This window comes from Micromys minutus, assembly GCF_963924665.1.
Source record: "Micromys minutus genome assembly, chromosome: 1".
In the NCBI taxonomy this organism is placed as follows: Eukaryota; Metazoa; Chordata; class Mammalia; order Rodentia; family Muridae; genus Micromys; species Micromys minutus.
The window spans coordinates 233609775-233629107 of NC_137969.1; the positions used below are offsets into that span (position 1 = coordinate 233609775).

The 19333-nt window shown below is 38.8% G+C and overlaps 2 pseudogenes across 2 annotated transcripts in view; both read right to left on the reverse strand.

The window, feature by feature from the left end:
* Positions 1 to 5146, reverse strand: part of LOC308417712 (heat shock cognate 71 kDa protein-like) — a 59212-nt pseudogene extending 54066 nt beyond the window's left edge. Inside the window, exon 1 of the transcript in view lies at positions 5000 to 5146. The product of the transcript in view is annotated as a heat shock cognate 71 kDa protein-like (transcript). The remainder of the gene's footprint in view (positions 1 to 4999) is intronic.
* A 12612-nt stretch (positions 5147 to 17758) lies between these two features.
* LOC308431940 (adenosylhomocysteinase-like) lies at positions 17759 to 18919 on the reverse strand (annotated as a pseudogene). The gene has a single exon. The product of its transcript is annotated as an adenosylhomocysteinase-like (transcript).
* Positions 18920 to 19333: the final 414 nt, after the last annotated feature.

The following is a 19333-nucleotide window of genomic DNA, read 5'->3' on the forward strand; positions in this document are numbered from 1 at the left end:
TTGTAGGTATTATGAAAAGTTAATAGTGAAAATAGGTCAACACTAATGCATTCATGGAACATTTGAAGGGTACCAGAATGTTCAGCTCCCTCTAGAAAAGTGAACTGGGTAGTAGGATTGATGTATAAGACTTAGAAGAGATGTTGGTTAGCTTTAATAGAAGGAGCAAGCTTTGTAAAGACTGCTAGAGTAGAAAATGCATCAGTCATACCCAGCTATAAGCCCTGTAAAACCTGAAAGCTTCAGTAGCAGCTTAAATGGCAAACTATATTCATGAGCACAATGCCATTGTGAATGTCACAAAGATAACCAACTGATTTCTGAACAGATTTAAGACCTGCTTCATAGGAAGAAATGCATAGCAGGTAGTGTAAATGTGACCAAGAACAATGTTTGGTGAGATCATAGTTATTAAGGCCTTGAACCCACTACTCTTACCCTGTAAAATTGATATAGTACAAAATTTACCTTTAAATTCATCTTTCTATACCCATAAATTCATGCCGTTTCTAGTGCTCATCAGGGAAATTTTATGAAGTCAACAGTGATTAATGCAGAAACTCACAACTGGTCAAAGTGCAAAGTAATAGCATCCATGAGGTGCTCAACCATAAACAGGGTTTATCGCCCTGTACCCTAAGGCTTAGAAACCATTGTAGCAGAGGGTTAAAAAATGTGTAAGATTTAGGGGCCATTGCTCTCATAAACTCCCAGCTACTATGGTTGTTTTCATGAGACTGGTACGAGATTATGTCAATCAACTTTCTAGTACAGCAAGGGGAGGGGCTTTCAGTCCCCCTCACCTCTAGCTGAAGAGCTATTGATAAGTGGCAGCTTCTGAAGGAAGTAGAGTCAGTTTTTGTTAGACATGTGGTTCCCTCATAGGTTGATACAATCTAGTAAATGTGCCAACATACCCATGAGTGTACAAGAAGCACAGAGTGGGATTACTATGTTTTGTTTTTCTCTTTTTCAAGAAGGTATGAATTTGGAAGGAAATAAGAGATGGATCTAGGAGGAGGCAAGAATAGCAGTTCAAATATGAAGATCTCAAAGAATTAATAAAATATTATATTAAGAAAATAACTTTGTGGAAGGATAACCACAGTTCAGTAGGTAGTAAGTGAAGCAGAAGTAATGAGAATTGATGCAGGAATCAGGCTGAGACCTCAGATTATAACCTACACTCACTATCATGTACTTTGGCTCCATTTCTGACACAGTGGACGTGAAAAGGAAGTACTACATTTGAGATGTAGCTTAGAGAGGCATACAGGAATAAAAGGCATGAAGTATGGCTCCATCCAAAGCTACAGTTTGTTTCTTATGGTCCCTCCACATTTTGACCTTCATGAATCTTCTATACAAATAGTAATTAGCACTATAGGTTTATGATGTATTAGTGTAAATATATTAGATTATAATAGGTTATTTTTCTTGTGATTTAAAAAAGAAATTTAAATGTTTTCAGGAGTCCTCTAAAATATTAAGCATGTCCTCTTAAACATGTACTCAGAAAATGGGTTGATCCTGGCTCTGTTATTAAAAGAAAAGAGTAGAAGTCTTAGTAGATTCTGTTGAAAATGATAAACACCAAAGCACAATAGATGTTCCACTATTATTATACATTTATATCTTAAGTAATCCTGTGTGTCTGAGTTTTTATGATTATTTATATTACTTCTTAAATCCCTTGCTTACCAAACCAAATCATTCTTCAATGCCCCCCAAACAAACAAACAAACAAAAAATCAAAACCCAGCTCCTTCATGACATACTTCAACTTGTCTTGATCCTTCTTTGTCTTCAAAGTTCATACTAGTATCTGTCTCAGAATGCTAATTAGATGTTTTTCACTTATGTTAATGTATATACTTCTCTCCTTTGATGTTCAGTGATGTTACACCATGGCCCTATCTCTTTCTGTGCCTAGCCAACTGTCTTACTTAGAATGAAGCCCCAATTAATATTTATTGACCTTAATATCTAAGAAAACAGTCTGCCAGCCAATTATTCTCACCAAAGCCTGTTAAGGCAGGATGGGTCCTCATTATTGTTGCCTAGACTGTGTGTGTGATCGCTGTGGGGCTATTAAGCAGACAAAAATGCTAAGAGGGATGCCAACTGTCACTCCTTACTTCATGAAAGATGCTGCCAAGACTCTTAATAACAACTTCATGGAGGATTCATCCGATACCATTTGGAGTACAAACAGAGGCTTGAAACTCCTTGACCCCCAGAGCCAAAAGTCTAGAGCCCTGGCTAAATGGAGACTTCAGTTAATGATGACTGCAGTCAATATAGTTGAAAGACATAGATATTTATGTCACATAGAAAAGAAATTACATTTTTGATAAATCATGTTTATCTTACTCATTTAAGTCATGATCAATTGAATATTTGTTAGAAGGCACTGTGCATGAAACCTTGGAAAATACAAGTGGACAAGAAAAGTCTTATGCTTTCTCAATGGGACTTTTCTATAGGATAACAAAGGGGGAGAAGAAAAAGAAATGTTGATGAATGTGAAGATGACTGTGTCTCCAATAAGAAAATAAACATTATTGCCGCCTTTATAGATGGTGTCTGCCATCTTGGATGAATTATTCTATATTATTTAACTTTAGCCATTTTTTGGAGGAATACCTTTGTCAGGATTGCTGGATAGTTTCACTACTTAGTAAACAGAAATTTCTATATTGTTCAATACATTTTAATTACCAAAATTTTAATTAAATTCATGTGTTGCATCTTAATTTGCAAGCTATTGTTTTGAAGAAGGTAAGTTAATATCACAATAAATTAATAAATAACCGTAATTGATATCATTAATTCAGAAACTCATCAAATGTATTTATTATGGGCAAACTAAGAGCAATTAATTTTGGTTATGTATATTGTTAGTTCTTACAGGGTGGCTATGTTTCCCCTCTGAGAACATTTAGCACTGTGTGCAGATTTTCTTGGCTGCCTGTTAAATTGCCTATACTTTCTGGGGAATGACACTTTCTCCTGAATAATTGTGCTCGGGACCTTTCTTAACCAACATTGTTCTCTTTGTACTCATGAAGTCAACAGAAGTGGTTGACTGCATAGAACCTAGACAAGACCAAACCTATCAACCTCCTACCGCATGGAAGGTAGAGGGGCTTACCAGACTACATTCCTGCCTAACAAACATTAATTGGGCTCAATGGATTATATACAGCAATAACAACAACAAAAGAAAATGAGAAGTTGCTTGTTGGAGGGACACTCAGGGAAGTAGCTTTGGAAGAAGCTGTAGGGAAAGTGATGGAATAATGAAATCAAAATATAAATGTGTATAAAATTTTCAAAGAATAAATAAATACTGTGTTTATGAACAACAATATCAACCAACCAGATCCCCCAGAGATCCCAGTGATTAAATCACCAACCAAAAAATACACATGGAGGAACCCATGGCTCCAGCCACATGTGTAGCAGAGGATGACATTGTCTGGCATCAATAGGAGAAGGCCCTGGTCCTGTGAAGGCTCAATGCCCCAGTGTAGGAGAATGCCAGTGTGGTGAGGTGGAGTGAGTGTGTGAGAGGAGGAATATTCTCATAGAAACTGGGGAAAGGGGAAAACAGGGAAATGAGATAAAGTTTGCATTGTAAATACATAAAATACCTAATAAAAGTAAAAACTCACCTGGAAAACAAATAAAAATTATAATATTTTAAATCAGATGGATTTTAATAAAAAGAATGGTACTGTGGATTGGAGGAGGATGGATAACAAGAGTTCCTAGCCCTACTTTCTAAGTGTTCAGAGGTGTGAAGAAATAAATTGTCAAAGGAGGTATCTTAGTCTATGCTCTATTGCTGTGAAGAGACACCATGACTACTTCTACAAAGACAAATATGCTTGATGAGTTTATTCATTCTTTTTGATTGGTTATTTTATTTATTTACATTTTAAATGTTGTCCTCTTTCCTAGTTTCCCCTTTGCAACTCCCCATCCCATTCTCCCTCTCCTCTGCCTTTATGAGGGTGCTCTTCCCACCTCTACCTCCATTCCTGCCTTACTGATAAACATTAGTTACTTTTTATACAATTACAAATTTCTTAATGTTTATTTGGCAATGGAATATGATGGAATTTAAGAATTATATTAAAAAAGTGACCTCTGCCTAAAAAAGTGTTTACCTGTGTGTACTGTTGACTAACAAAGGTCTCTACTATCCAGCAGCCTAAATGTCAAAATATGTTACCTCATTTTATAGGATCTCCAAAAACCAAAAGGATACACACACACACACACACACAGAGAGAGAGAGAGAGAGAGAGAGAGAGAGAGATGCACAAGCGTTCACACGCAGACTTGCACATGCACACACACACACACACACACACACACACACACAATTTTCTGTGGCTCAAGACACAGTATTACAGCCTATCTGCAAACAACTCACTAATGATTGCTGAAAGATTAATTAGTGATGGGAAAAATCCTTTCAGTGATGAAAATATATTTAGCAGTTTCAGTTAGCTTGCTTTAGTTCAACTCTAAGCAAGGGATCACAACCATCTGCTACTCCACATACACTAATCTTTGTCAAAGAGGGACTTGACTTTGTAGCAGTTGGAGTCAAACCTGTCTTTCTCCTCAGTGTTCCCCTCCCTGATTTGAGTGTTGATTCCAGAGCCTCCTTTTCCTTTACCCTTCTCTTGTTTATCAAGTCTTCTCTTTTAAACTCTGTTTCCATGTTACGTTCTGTTCTACATGTACTTTATGCTTATGATAACTAGTGGGATTTCAATGCATGCTATCAAACATCTAAAAGAATTGCCAAAATGCCTTTAAGACTCTGTATATGTATCTCTCTTCTTTAAATAAAGTTGTAAGAAAAAAAAAGCCAAGTGAGGTCTTTCATATTACTTCCTTAAGATGTCATATATTGAAAGACTTTATCTGGAGGCAGTTTTGGATGATCTGTAGGTCTGTCTGCTCTACTGAAGGATCAAACTTTGGCAAAGGCTACAATGGAGTTCTCAATGTTGATGGTGTAGAAGATGTGCTCATAGCAGATCTCCACCTTGGAGATGAGGCAAATCCTGCTGCCCATGTAAGGAATGTTCCCGCCTATGGCACCACCTTTGACAGTTGCCTGCATTCAGGCAGATCCCTTGCTGAACCCTCTATTCCACACACCCAAGACCTCACTCCATCTCTACTGACAAGATGAGATGACTTGACATCTCATCTTGACATCTCATACCTGACAATCAATGGGGCAGCAGCTGATTATGTCCCTCTACCCTCGCCCAACCTCCACTCCCTCCACTCTTTTTAATCTTGCTGGACTTTGTGTTGTGGCTTTGAGTCTTGTATTTTTATGGGATCCCTGGGTCTGTGACCATATGAATCTGCATTTATGTGTGTTTCCTATCCATTTTCTTTAGCTCTTTTCTTCTGTTGGTTTTGTCCCATTCTGATTTGTTTGGTCAGGTTTATTTTTATTTTTTTAGATGCAAAAATAAACAGCTATGTGTCAATCCAGATGAGAGAGGAGGAAGGTGGGAAAAATCTGTGAGAAGTTGAGGGAGGAGAAACCATAGTATGTACATGAATATATATACATATTGATAATAAAAAAAGGTAAATAAAGTCACCTTGATATTTCATAAATCTGTAAGGGCCCTTACTTTAATTTTTTAAATAAACAAAGTAGAACCAGAAATAACATGGCCATCCTCCAACCACTGATAACAGATGGGTTAGCTAGCAACTGTACTGGGACTTAACCTGTTTTGCCTCCCTGACCAATGCTGGGATTCTAGATGGATGCCATAATGCCTTGTTTTTATGGGGATACTAGTGATCCAGACCGAGGTTCTCATGTTTGCATTCAAGCACTATACTCACAGAACCATATCTATGGTCTTTTAAATATGGTTATTTTTCTTATTTTTCAATTCCGTATGTTTTCCCATGAGATGCAGATATTGGCAACTTCCCCCTTCACTTTTCAAAACACACTCTGATATGAAATGATAAAGTGGTGCCATTAGTAGTATCCTCTGTAAAATGGATTAGAATGTTTTCTTCATGCTTTTATGACATTATTTTGATAGAAGGAATATTGACTGTACAGTTGGCTTTCCTTTTTTTTTTTTTTTTTTGGAGGGGGGGGAAAGAGCAAATGATCAGTAGTTGGTCCTTCTTTTGCCCCTAAATTTGGCATCCAAGGCAAACCTCTGATGAAGTGCATTTGCATTTGAATTATATCCACCCCCAGAGCCAATCCCAGGTCTCTTCCAAAAGCTTTTATGTGCGATGTGAGTTCTTGTTCAGCTTGTTCCAATAGTGGGCTTCAACTCAGATAAATGACTTCCAGTTTAACAGAGTGAGTGTGGGGCCTGCCAAGAGCAAGCAGAGCCATCGCCTTATGAATATGAAGCTTTCATAAAAGAAAAAGCTTCAGTAGTTCATTCCTCAGAGGAGATGCTGACAGCACGAGATTCCAACAATCATGCTGCAAGAGATGGCACATCCTGTGCCTCTGTGAAATGCATCTATTTATTGTCCTCAAGGTACCACTTTCTTTCAATTGTAGACAACTTAGAATCAAGCAAAAAGATGTTTTTAAGCATAGCGCTAATGTGTAGGAATTAGGCTTTTCTTGTAACTTTTTGTAGTATTAAATTAAATGATAGATACTGTGTTTGTAAAGAATACAACACACAAACACACACACACACACACGGGGGGGGGGCACCCAATGGTGACTCATCTCTTTGAGCAATGCTAGAAAAATAATTTATTACTCTCTTTGTAGTCATATCTCATTGAGTCAATGCAGGAGTGTTTTGAAAATTGATCTTTTCCTTAGCTATGCTGAAATTATGGGTAACCACACACATCAAAATAACCATGATTTTCTTTCAAGTCAAGCAAAAGTGCCAATGTCCTCTCCCTGTGATATTAGTCAATGTCTATGTTCTTTCCAAAATACCACTGGACAATGTTGTTCCATTTGGTGAGATGCAACAATGTGTTCCACAAATGATGTGCTCTGCCAGGGAACCCACTGTGGGAGTGAAATTCTTCACTCTCAGGGTACAACTGCAGCTGCTGCCTGAACTCATCACTCCTCTCCATAGCATGCAAGCTAGTAAATTTTCAAGGAAAACCCATCCATAATGCCCCATCCTTTCTGTGCACTGTGGGGTCTATCATATGTATGCCTGGCTGAGTGGTATAGGATCCTGTGTCAGCTCATAAATACCCAACACTGGCACAGAGATGACCTGAGGACATAGTCTTACTTTCAAACTGACATAACTACCTCTCCCTTTCCACAGCAGTTTGAGCTCTGCCCTTCAGTACAGTGATATTTGAAATGAGGTACATTTCAAAGAACTTAGATAGATCAGGAACGAAAGTCAGAGACTCATTACTCTAGTCACTGCCTGTACTGTTAACACACAGTTCAAGGGTTTCTGGTATGCAAAGGGATAAACAGACTGTAAAACAGATCTTGTCTTTTATATAAAACTTGAAAACACCCTTATAAATTTGACTATATTCCCTTCATTTTACAAGTTTAAAAACTGAACCTTAAGAACAACTCAATGAATACTCATAGCTGATAAAAGCAAGAGAGGATAGAAGGTATTTAAAGAAATACATGTTGTTTGTATCAAGAAATTATTTATGCAACTGAGGGATAGCTGTGTCTGGAAACTATTTGCCTTAGTTCTAGTCCCAGAACCCATGTTTAAAAAGCCAGGTGTGGTAGTGTATTAGTAATCCCAGAACTGTGGCAGTGCAAACAGCAAGATCTTAGGCTTAAGGCTAGTGAGAGTTGTAGATGCTATCACGGCTTACATGGTGTACTCTATAACAAACACTGAGAGACCCTGTTAAAGAGGTGGGAACAGAGATATATAAGAGATGATAGATAGATAGATAGATAGATAGATAGATAGATAGATAGATAGATAGATGATAGATAGATGCATATATAAGTAGATACATATATAGATACATACATAGATAATAGGTAGATGATATATATGAGATATAGATACATAGCTAGATAACTAGATAGACATGAATAGATGATGAATAGATAGATAGATAGATAGATAGATAGATAGATAGATAGATAGATAGATAGATATAGAGACAGATAGACAGATGAATAGACGATAGTGTCCTAGTCATGGTATCCATTCCTGCACAAAACATCATCACCAAGAAGAAAGTAAGGAAAGAAAGGGTTTAATCAGCTTACACTTCCACATTGTTGTTCATCATTAAAGGAAGTCAGGGCTGGAACTTAAGCAGGTCAGTAAACAGGAGCTAATGCAGATGCTATTGAGGGATTACTTACTGACTTGTTTCCTCTGACTTGCTCAGCTTGCTTTCTCACAGAACCCAGGTCTACCAGCCCAGGGATGGCACCACCTACAATGGGCTGGGCCCTTCCCCCTTGATCACTAGTTGAGAATATGCTGGATCTTGTGGAGGCATTTCCTCAACTGAGGCTCCTTTCTCTGTGATAACTACAGTCTGTGGAGGTGACACAAAACTAGCCATTGCAAAGAGATAGATAGATGGACAGAAAGACAGACAGACAGAGAGATAAATAAACCAAGGAAGACAGCTCCTGAAGAATTACTGAAGTTGTCCCAGGGCCTCCACATAGAGGCACATATAAACACAAATGGTCAGGCACATGCACATACACAAATAACTTTTTCATGCCTTATAAATCCTAAACTAATTTAGAGATTGTACCGTTTTTGATCTTTTCAAGCATCATCTTCCTCAGATTAGCAAAGCAAAGATTTTACCAGCATAATAAATTTTCTGATCCATACCTTTTGTACTTTTAGGAATGTCTAAAGACAAGCTTGTTGAGGAATACAGGTTGAGTTCAAGTCCATCGGCAAATATACTACACATATACTGTATACAAAAGATGATTTAGAAACGGGGGGGGGGGGGCTAGAGTAGGAACTGAGAAGACACCGAATACAGACCCATATCAAAGGATAGTAACACCCGAGTTTGAAAAAGTAGCTAAAACCTCGGACATCTTAAAGGGCCATCAGAATATTTTGGGTTCTATGGTATGATTATAAATATTTACTCATGATGAATTTCACACAATACGAAGATAGTTTCATCCATGTATTCTTGTCTCTTCTAACACTCTTCAATAGCTTCCTTTATAAATTTATTTCACTAAGATGTGATAAATTTTGATGTTATATCACATACAGACTATATGTATTAAAATAAATTCTGGAATAAGGCAATTTTAGAACAAAATAAAAATCTCTAAAGGAATGGGATATAGTTCCATTGGTAGAATTCTTGACTGGCATGGGCCAGTACCAAGCACCAGTACCTGTCTCCCCAACACACACACAGTGATCATTGTGCAAAACTAAACTGTGATCCTACCACCCACAACACAGAGGAAGCAGGGGGGTGGTCTGTAGCTTAAATCTAGACTCAATAATAATGACTTTGAGGTAAACATAGGCTATATAAGGTCCTGCCTCAAAACATTATTTCTAGTACAAAGTCTTTAGGCAACACACTGGCAAATAGGGATGAAAGCTCTTTTGGGATTCCATATAGCTCATTCTATTCAAAGTACTATCACACAGATGGACAATTTCTTTTTCTAAAGACTGTCTTAAGATAGCTCTTGGAGAACGAAAAGTTACTAGCCACCATGCCTGTATCTTATCTTCAAAGTTCTCTGAGTTCTCAAAATCCCCAGGCATCTTCCCATCACAAGTTCCCTACCCCTTGCAAATGATCTAAGTCTTCCTCATCTTCTTAAGCTTCACTTCTTATGCTATGCACTGTCAACATTGCTCTCCTTCAATCCATGATACAAGATACTACTTAAGAAACAGATTTGAAGACATGACGTGGTGGCACATGCCTTTAATTCCAAGACTCAGGCGGCAGATGCAGGTATATCTCTGAGTTGAGGCCAGTCTGGTCTGTATAGAGAAAGTTCCAAGACAGCCATGGCTACACAGAGAAACCCTGCCTTGGAAAAAAAGTGGTGTGTCTTGGGGGTGGGGTGAAACAGATTTATTATATTGCTCTTTCACTTAAAAATATTCTTTTGTGGATGATGCCAAGGTTCAAAGTCCTTGTAAGTGTAGATTATGTAACCTCTAGCTTGATCCACTTTTCTATTTCAAGTGAAACATCTTTTCCTTGTCTAAATAAATTCTTGTCTATAAATTAGTTTAATGTAATCAAACTTAACTTTGAATCATAATTGCTACTCTGCATTTATTCTTGAATTTAATTTGTCATTTTCAATCTAAAATTAAATACATTTTAGGATTATTTCTGATATCATGGCTTCATTTCTTTTTCTGTCTCTACTTCCACATAGTAATGATTCCAAATCTCAGAGTAGTTCAACACAGAGTATGAGTCTGTATAGCAGAGTAAGTACTCAGTTATGGCATGGCATTATGTGGGGCCATGCTGACATGTGCAGTTGAAGTCCCTGATATGTATATCTAATGCCAATCTTAGAGGCTTCCCAGTGTTGTTTGAGAGATGGCAAGTGGTTCATCTTCCATTTTTGCATTGACTTTGACATATGTTTGTGTCTAACATGAATGAAATTGCATTCTTTCCGACTCTATTCAGGTAACTTGGATAAAAGGTGGCCAATGTGATTCTCTAGTTAGCATATTGACCTTTAATAGTTATATATTCAGAAGATCCAAAACATCTCCAATTTCTTTGAAGATGTAGGAAAATTATTAAAATTAAAATTTACATAAGAGTAAAATTGTGTGTAAGCTTGTCAAATCCATCATTGGGAGCATATGTCCATATTAGAAGAATAGTATTATAAATGAGCATAATAAATTACTGACAGAAGAATGTACAGATTCCAAAGTCCCATTTGATGATAATTGCACGGCACTGCTAATAATCAGTGAATAACCAGTCGATATGTTTTTCTACCCAAACTACAAGGAAAATCTAAAATATGATGGTGTTATCTGAGACTTAATGTGCTATAGAATCTTCATACAAATCTAGTTCATTTTGTCAGAAAGATGCTCTTCAGGGTTCATAGATGTTACTTTGCTTTTCTGGTCTCTTTCTATAGAATCAGCTTCCTATTTCCTCACTTAGGAAAGTTTTTTTTCTTTAATATTGATGCTTCTCTCTTGATATATGGTTCTGACTATTAAACATGATGCTTAAGTGCCAAGGCTATGATTTCTGAGCAGCAGTGATAACAAGTTTTTCATTAGTAGACCTTATAGAATGGTTTCAGCAAGTAAGAACAAATAAACATTGATCAGAAGTATATTTTATTTCAATCTACAACTATGAATGATAATTCAAATAATTTAACTAAGAAGCAATTGTTAAAAATATAGAGAACTATGGTTTTAAAAGAAGATCTCTCTCTCTCTCTCTCTCTCTCTCTCTCTCTCTCTCTCTCTCTCTCTCTCTCTCTCTTTGTGTGTGTATGTGTGTGTGTTGTGGTGTGTGTGTGTGTGTTTGTGTGTGTGTGTGTGAGATGTCAGGCTAGTGACAGCTAGTGACAATAATTTTTATGTATAACAAAATTGTGTGATCAGGCACTTGAATGAGCCAGAGCATAATCCAGAAACGTCTTCTTTGTACCTTTGGCCATTCAAAATAAGCTGCATGTTGAGAGAGATCAATGCTACAAACTGGAAGAGATGATGAAAAATGGGTAAAACCAGCCGACGGAACACTTTCAATGAACAGGTTGCCCCTGATTGGTCTTGAGCAATAGTATAGGACTATCTTAATCACCAGTTATTAGTTTTTACATCGATTTGGCCAAGAGTCAGAACTGTGGCTCCAAGCATGCATGAGCTAAGCACAGCACTATGATACCACAGCTGAAATTAACCTATACAGTTCATTTCTCCCAAGTCTTTGCCAAACTTTCCTAATTACATGTGTCTCCTCATTGTACTTCCTTTTGCCTAGTTTATGCTGTTTCTATGCAAAGCCAGCAGACCTGTCACAATTGAATGAATCCTATTTGAATACTGTTGAGTTGCATATTTAACAGGGAATCTAATGGTGTTTTAACTTCTTCCTTTGTATAATCTGTGTGGCCTTCCCATCTCTGCTCTTCCTTACTTCCTAATAATCATATACTTGACAGTGATATAAAGAATAACGAAAGAGTAGAGGCAGTCAAAATCTTCTCTGCTATTCCTTCCTCATTTTCATTTGTGGTGAGTATGAGTTGTGGTCAGAAACAGTAACACATGGCAACCAGCATCTTGACTGTCACCTACAGAGTCATATGATTCTATCTCTAAGCTCAAGTGAGCTTTGAACAACACAGCAACACAACACAACTAAAAACATCCTCCTTTAAAATTAATCTGTTGGATGAGATAATTTGTGTATACACATACACATGTGAGTATGGTATATGGGCATTTATTCATTGAATCATTTGATAGAAAGATGTGGTCCTATCATTCTGGCCTATCTCATACATGCTTAGATTTTTTTCAGAATAGAAAACCATTTCAGAAACTAATTTTACGCAAGTGTTTCACCCAAGAAAAGATCTACAAGTCCACATCTCTTCATAGTCATTCTATCACATGAAACAACAAAGAAGTTAGGGAGTAGTTACCCATCTAAATGCTTTCTCTGAAAGTTATCAGGGGTCTCTCCCTAAAATGCTATGACCTTTGTTCTAGTTAGTCACTAATCATGAAGCGTATTATGAAGAGGTAATTATTTGGAGGTAATAACTGTCTCCCATTGACTTTTATTAATAATGACTTTAAAGTATACTATATTTAGGAAACACGCATAGGGAAAAAGGATTATGAATCAGAAATAACACATTACTCTTTAATGGTAGATTTTATAGTCCCTAAGAATAAGTCTGCTGGGAACTTGGAGCTCTGTATCATTGTCTACCAACAAGTATATCAAGGAAATGAGTGGCTGGCAAGAAACTGATTTAAACCACTGTAAAGAGGGCATGGTACAGACTTCTGCATGCTCTGTGCATGCCCCCTCAGTTTCTGGGAATTCACATACACTTTGATTGTGTCAATTTAAAGTACCTATCTTGGGATCCTTTATCCCCTCAGGCTCTTAAAACTCTCTCTGCCTCCTTTTTAGTGAGCCCCGAGGGGAAGGATTTAATGTAGACATCCCATTTAATTCTGAGTATTCCAACATCTCTTACTTCTTGCATAATGTTTGTTTGTGGGTTTCTGTATATTTTTCCATTTCCTGCAGAAGGAACCTTCCCTAATAATGGCCGCGGAAGATAGTGATCTATGAGTATAGCAGAATATCTTTGTTGCTACCTTTTTATAAAGATCAGCAGTATTTGATTTTACCCTAGGTATTTGAGATATCTGGCTTTGTATCACCCAACCAGTATTCAGATCTAACTTGTGAAGTTAGTTTTAAGTCAAATAAAATATTGGTTGGTTACTCTCTCAAGCTTTTTTTACTTCCATTGCCCTAGCATAGATGATAAGCAGAACACCATTGTAGATTAAAAGAAATGCAGGTGGCTTAGCGTATCTGCCTGCCCAGGGATAGTACCACCCACAGTGAACTGTGCCCTCCCATATCTGTCATCAGTCAAGAAAATGCCCTATAGGTCTGCCTTTTGGCCAGGCTGGTAGAGACATTTTCTCAGTTGAGGGTCCCTCTTCTCAGACATGCTCATTTTGTGTCAAATTGACATAGAAGGCCTACTGACATAAAACAATAGGCCTTCCCACTTGGATGAACATAATCCAGATAATTTCTCTCCCAGATATGACCAGAGATCCATATTCTAGGAATTCTAAATTCTGTCAAGTTGACAATTGGCAATAGCCCTCAAACACAGGGCTTGGAATACTTTTAAGTCATGTAGAACTTGAATTTCACCAGAAATCCAGAACCAAAACTATTTAAATTGCTCTTATTTTTTAAGGGGTAACAATGGTGTGGTTGTCTATAACAGTGGAGGCAATGATGATTATAATCAGATATTGTCCACTTGGATAAAATAAAATTTAGTATGATTTCCTACCTGCGATGGCTAGCTTTGTCAATGTTATAATCTATAATCACCTAGGAACACAGTCTTAATGAAGGATTGTCTATACCGGCATGACTGTAAAGAATTATCATAGTTATTTAGTGGTATGAGAAAATCGCCTACTGTGGGCAGATCGATTGCCTAAGGAGAAGATCTTTAACTCTGTAAATGCAATAAAAGCAAGCTGAGAACAATCAACAAGCAAACAAGCAAACACAAAATTGAGTATATATGCATTCATTTTACTCTGGTCTACAAGAAATGTGACAATGTGAACAAGTTCTTACCACTCTTCCTTGCCTGCTGTGATGGACTATAACCTGGGATAAACTTAAAATGCCCTCAGTTTTTGGTAGTGATATTTCAACATGATATGGAACTAATATGAAACTAATAAGAAACATAATAAGAAACTTAAGGATGGGATCATTAGATGTAAGTCCTGATTATATGGTCAGCTTGACTACCATATGAGTGTTTTATGACTAAAGCGGCTTTTTTTCATCATTTAAAAGATTGGCAGTCTGAGCTCTGTGTACCATTGTAGGCAAGTCCTATTGAGAGTCTTCATTATGAGTTGTAAGTAACTGTCTTTTCTCTGAACACTTACACAGTGGTAAATAAAAGTTCATATCTCTTGCTTTTCATAGTACAGTTTTACCCTTATGACTTCATCTAAACCTAAATTTCTTTCTAATGTCCCTAAGCTCCAAATGTACTCACATTAGAGATTTGGGATTCACTACGAAAATTAGGTGGAGACACATATTTAGCTCATAACAGTGTCCTAGCGTATCCTACCTGAAATTCTCCCATATGAAGTTGAGAGAGTGTACAAGCAGAGCCCTGCCAAAAAGAAGAGCACACCACACAAGTGATTCAAGTGAGAAACTACTGGTGGTCAACTGTGGGCCAAAGGAAAAAAGACAAGCATTCAAAAGAACTTCCCAAGAGCTCCTGCATATACCCATGCTCCAGCTGCTCCTTTGGTTTTCACTCCTTATTTAAAAGTGAGGTGAGATACATGAATGAAAATGGTTCTACTAGACCAACTGGATTGGTTTTTTTCAGTTCAAGCATCTTCTGAGAAGCAGACCCATATTTTCTAGTTGATGCTACTAAAGGCTGTCCTTGTCTCCCCATTCAATTATAGTCCTATGAAGAAGGCCAATTCTATAAAAATATCACCTCTCCTGACACATGCCTAAATTATCACCATGAAAAACCAATGCCAAAGTTCTGAGCAAAACTATTGATATTTCTGTGGGGAAATTTGCTCGCACTAGTATTGTTGGCCATGTTAGACAATAAAGCTGAGATATACAGCCAGTTGTCTACCTTTCTACCATATGAGAAAGACTTGACCAAAGACTAAAAATACACAAAATAAAAGAATGCCCAGATTTGAAATAAAACTATTTTAGACAAGCAATTGGAGGATGTAGCTCTTACTATCTAAGAGTTACTAGGAAACTTTGGACCAGTAAGCAGTAGGCCAGGATTCTGATCTTAACTAGGTTCTTCCCCATGTCTAAGTTGGTAAGCTTCTAGACACTTAAATCTCACCCTCTAAAAAAGTTGAGGAAATTAAAATCAACCAGTGGATATCTTCAAATGTTGGTGTGTGGTGATAGAAAGGCGGAGCATTGAATGAAAGAAAATGTAACAGATTGCAAAATTGTTCTGATGCAAATCAATATTGCGGCCATTGGAGCAAGTACTGCAGTGTATGAAGACCATCCAAGTGGTCAAGAGCCATGAATGGTCAAAACATGACCATGTGTATTTATTTTGCCTGGACTTGATTAATGATTTACGATCATAACCCTCTTTCAGGTCACATAACCTCTGAAAATTGTTGCCCTTCTCTGGAATTCTGCCCAAGTTTGCTGTTGCCTTTTACCCCCTTTTGAACGCAATATTTGGGCATAAATAGCAGCACGCAGTAAATTGTCCCCAGGGCACAGTGAGAAACTACCTTATCAGTTTCCCTTCCACCTGTGAGTCTCTGACCAACATCACAGATTGATTTGATGAGCATATCCACAATGCCTCATCATACTAATTTTTTTCAGTTTATAATCAGTCTCTTTATTTAGAAGCAGTTTAAGAAATCTAGAAATTAAAAAACCCTTCTATATATGTCTCTTGACATCTTCAATTTTTTGAGATATTCATGCATTTCAGAGGTCCATGTCACTTGAAAACTGTAAGTCATAATTTTATATCCTTGAAATGGAGGGAAAGAAACAGCACTTGATTTCAAAAATTCTTTTTTATGTAAAAAATTACCTTAGACAATGAAACAAAAAGAATGGGATAGCAAATTGTCCTAAACAGAGTTTTCACTAGGGCCCTTCCATTCTTTCCTGAGACATGATTCTTTCTGTGTTCATGATATTAAGTATTAGGAGTCTTTGGTTTCCTTCTTCCTTTTTCATTTATTTTTTTATTTATCTATTCATTCATTCATTCATTCATTCGTTCACTTTATATTCCAGTATTCAACCTCCTTCATCCAAATCTCCTCCTCACATAGCTCTTCCCTCAATCCTTCTCACCTTTTCCTGTGAGAATGGAGAGGACCCGTCCCTCGGTATCATCTCATCCTGGCATATCAAGTCTGCAGAACTAGGTGTGTCATTTCCCACTGAGGAATCCCAGTTAGGAGAAAGGGATCCACAGGCAGGCAACAGATTCAGGGACAGCCCCTCTTCCAGTTGTTAGAGGACTCATATGAAGACAAAGCTGCACTTCTGCTGAATATGTACAGTTGGGGGGGAAGGGGGGTGCTATGTTCTTCCTTTGTGGTTGATAGTTCAGTTTCTAGGAGCCCCCAAGTGTTTGTTGCTTTTCTTGTGGAGTCTCTATCTTTTGGTCCCTCAATTCTTCCCTCTACTCTTCTTTTTCCTTTCTTTTCCTTTCTACCACACACTCAAAATTTAATAAAGGGCCCAAATTCTTTAGGCACTAGAAACTATTTTACTCACCTTCCTTTGTTAGCATTGTAAATAGTATATAAACATTATAGAACAAATTAGTCTGTTTGTGACCCAGGCTTGTGATAGGAACCATCAATTATACAGCAGTGACAGGCCTTTTTCTATTTGTTTTTCCAGCCCCTTTCAGGCTCTGTCACTTGTCCTTTCTTGGTTAATCTATCCTAACCCTTGTGAAATAGGGACCAAAAGTACTAAATCGGTGCTATGAGGTTTAAAAGACGGCCCAACAGTGAAAGGGCCAAACTCTCAGGAGCCTTCAGTGCTTCCCACACTTTGGTAGACAGAGCTCTTTCTTGGGTCCCGGGCTCAGAAACCAGCAGATCTAGAAACCAAGCACACAAATCTAAAGACCAAATGAGGATCTGGATAGTTAGGTGCATGACCACCACTAGCCACATCCTGCCTCAGGACTTCCAGAACCTCTGAGCTCACATTCCCTGTGAATACCTCCCAGGTACCTCTCTGTTCCCTCTGACACACAGGGAACAGTATGAAGGATACATAAAAAAGATGTACAAGAAAGGCCAGCCACAGTGGAGGGGGATGAGGCAAAAACACTGTCGAAGCAATTACAAAGTTGGTGACATTTGCTTTTGGGATCGAGAGGTAGGGCCCGGAACAAGGATGGCAGCTGAAAGATGAAGGGCAGTCCCAGCTCTCAGTAGCGGTAGTGATCGGCCTTGAAGGGGCCATTGATGGGCATGCCCAGGTACTGAGCCTGCTTCTCAGTCAGCTTGGTCAGCTTCACATTCAGCTTGCCCAGGTGGACTTCAGTCTCTGCCTCATCCAGCTTCTTAGGCAGAAAGTGAACCCTAATGGGATATTTATCTGGGTGGGTCCACAGCTCAATCTGTGTCATCACCTGGTTCGTGAAGGAGTTGCTCATCACGAAGCTGGGGTGGCCCATGGCACAACCCAGGTTGACCAGACAGCTTTTAGCCAGCAAGATGATGAGGTGTCCATTCATTAGCTAGTAGCGGTCCACCTGGGGCTTGAGGTTCACCTTCTCCATGGCGTTCTCACTGAGCCACTTCACATCAATCACCACATCAAAGTGTCCAATGTTACAAACAATGGCATCATCCTTCATCTGTTCAAAGTGCCGGCCAAGGATGATATCAACACAGTCTGTGGTGGTGACAAAGATGTTGCCCTCCTTACAGACCTTGTCCTTGGTGGTTACCTTATAGCCCTACAAGGCAGCCTGCAGTGCATTGGTGGGGGGGGGGGGTGATAATGACTCAGGCCCCAAAACTCCTCACGGCCTGGGTACAACCTTTGCCCACATCCCCATAGTCTGCTACCACTGCCACCTTCCTAACAGTCATCACATCTATGGCCCGTTTGATGCCATCTATGAGGGACACCTGGTAGCCACAGAGGTTGTCAAACTTGCTCTTGGTGACAAAATCATTGACATTGATGGCAGGAAACTTCAGTATCCCATCGGCTATCATCTTGTGGAGGTTGTGGACCCTAGTCGTGGTCTCCTCAGAGATACCTTGGATGCCTGACAGGATCTGTGGGTACTTGGTGTGGATGAGGTTAGTAACTATGCATGGTCCTGAGGAGAGAAGATGTTGCAGCTGAACCAACTCACCTCAGCCCCCAGGGCCATGAAAGTCTCAATGAGGACAGCAGTCTTCACAGTCATGTGCAGGAAGCCAACAATGCGAGCACCCTTCAGTGGCTTGGGAGCCGAGTACATCTCTCGTATGCGCATCAAACCTGACATCTAATTCTCAGCTCTGTCCAGGGCCTTCCATCTCCAGGCAGCCCGTCCAATGTCCTTGAATTTGTAGGGCAGTTTATCAGACATGTTGGTGGCGCTTCTGCTAGGAGTGATGAACTCGGTGAAGGGGGCCAGGCGGCGCCTACCACGGCTTCCCTCAACTCTTCTACAAGATTCCTGAGCTCTGCCGAATGTTTGGTTGTGGTTCTCTGCATTTGTTTGGGTCAAGTGTTGGGTGGAGAACAGTATCATTCATAAAAGTGTCAGAGACTGGTTCTTTCTTACGGGATAGGTCTCAAGTTGGGCCAGTCATTGTTTAGCAATTCTGTCTGTCTGCTCTATCTTGTCCCTGCACATACTGTAGTCAGAATAGGTTTGGGGTAGATTTGGTGGGTGGGTTGCTGTCCTTATCCCTCCCCTTGGAGTCCTGCCTAGCTATTGGAGGTAGCCACTTCAGGATCCATATTCCCTACATCTGGAATTCTCAGTTAAAGTCACCCT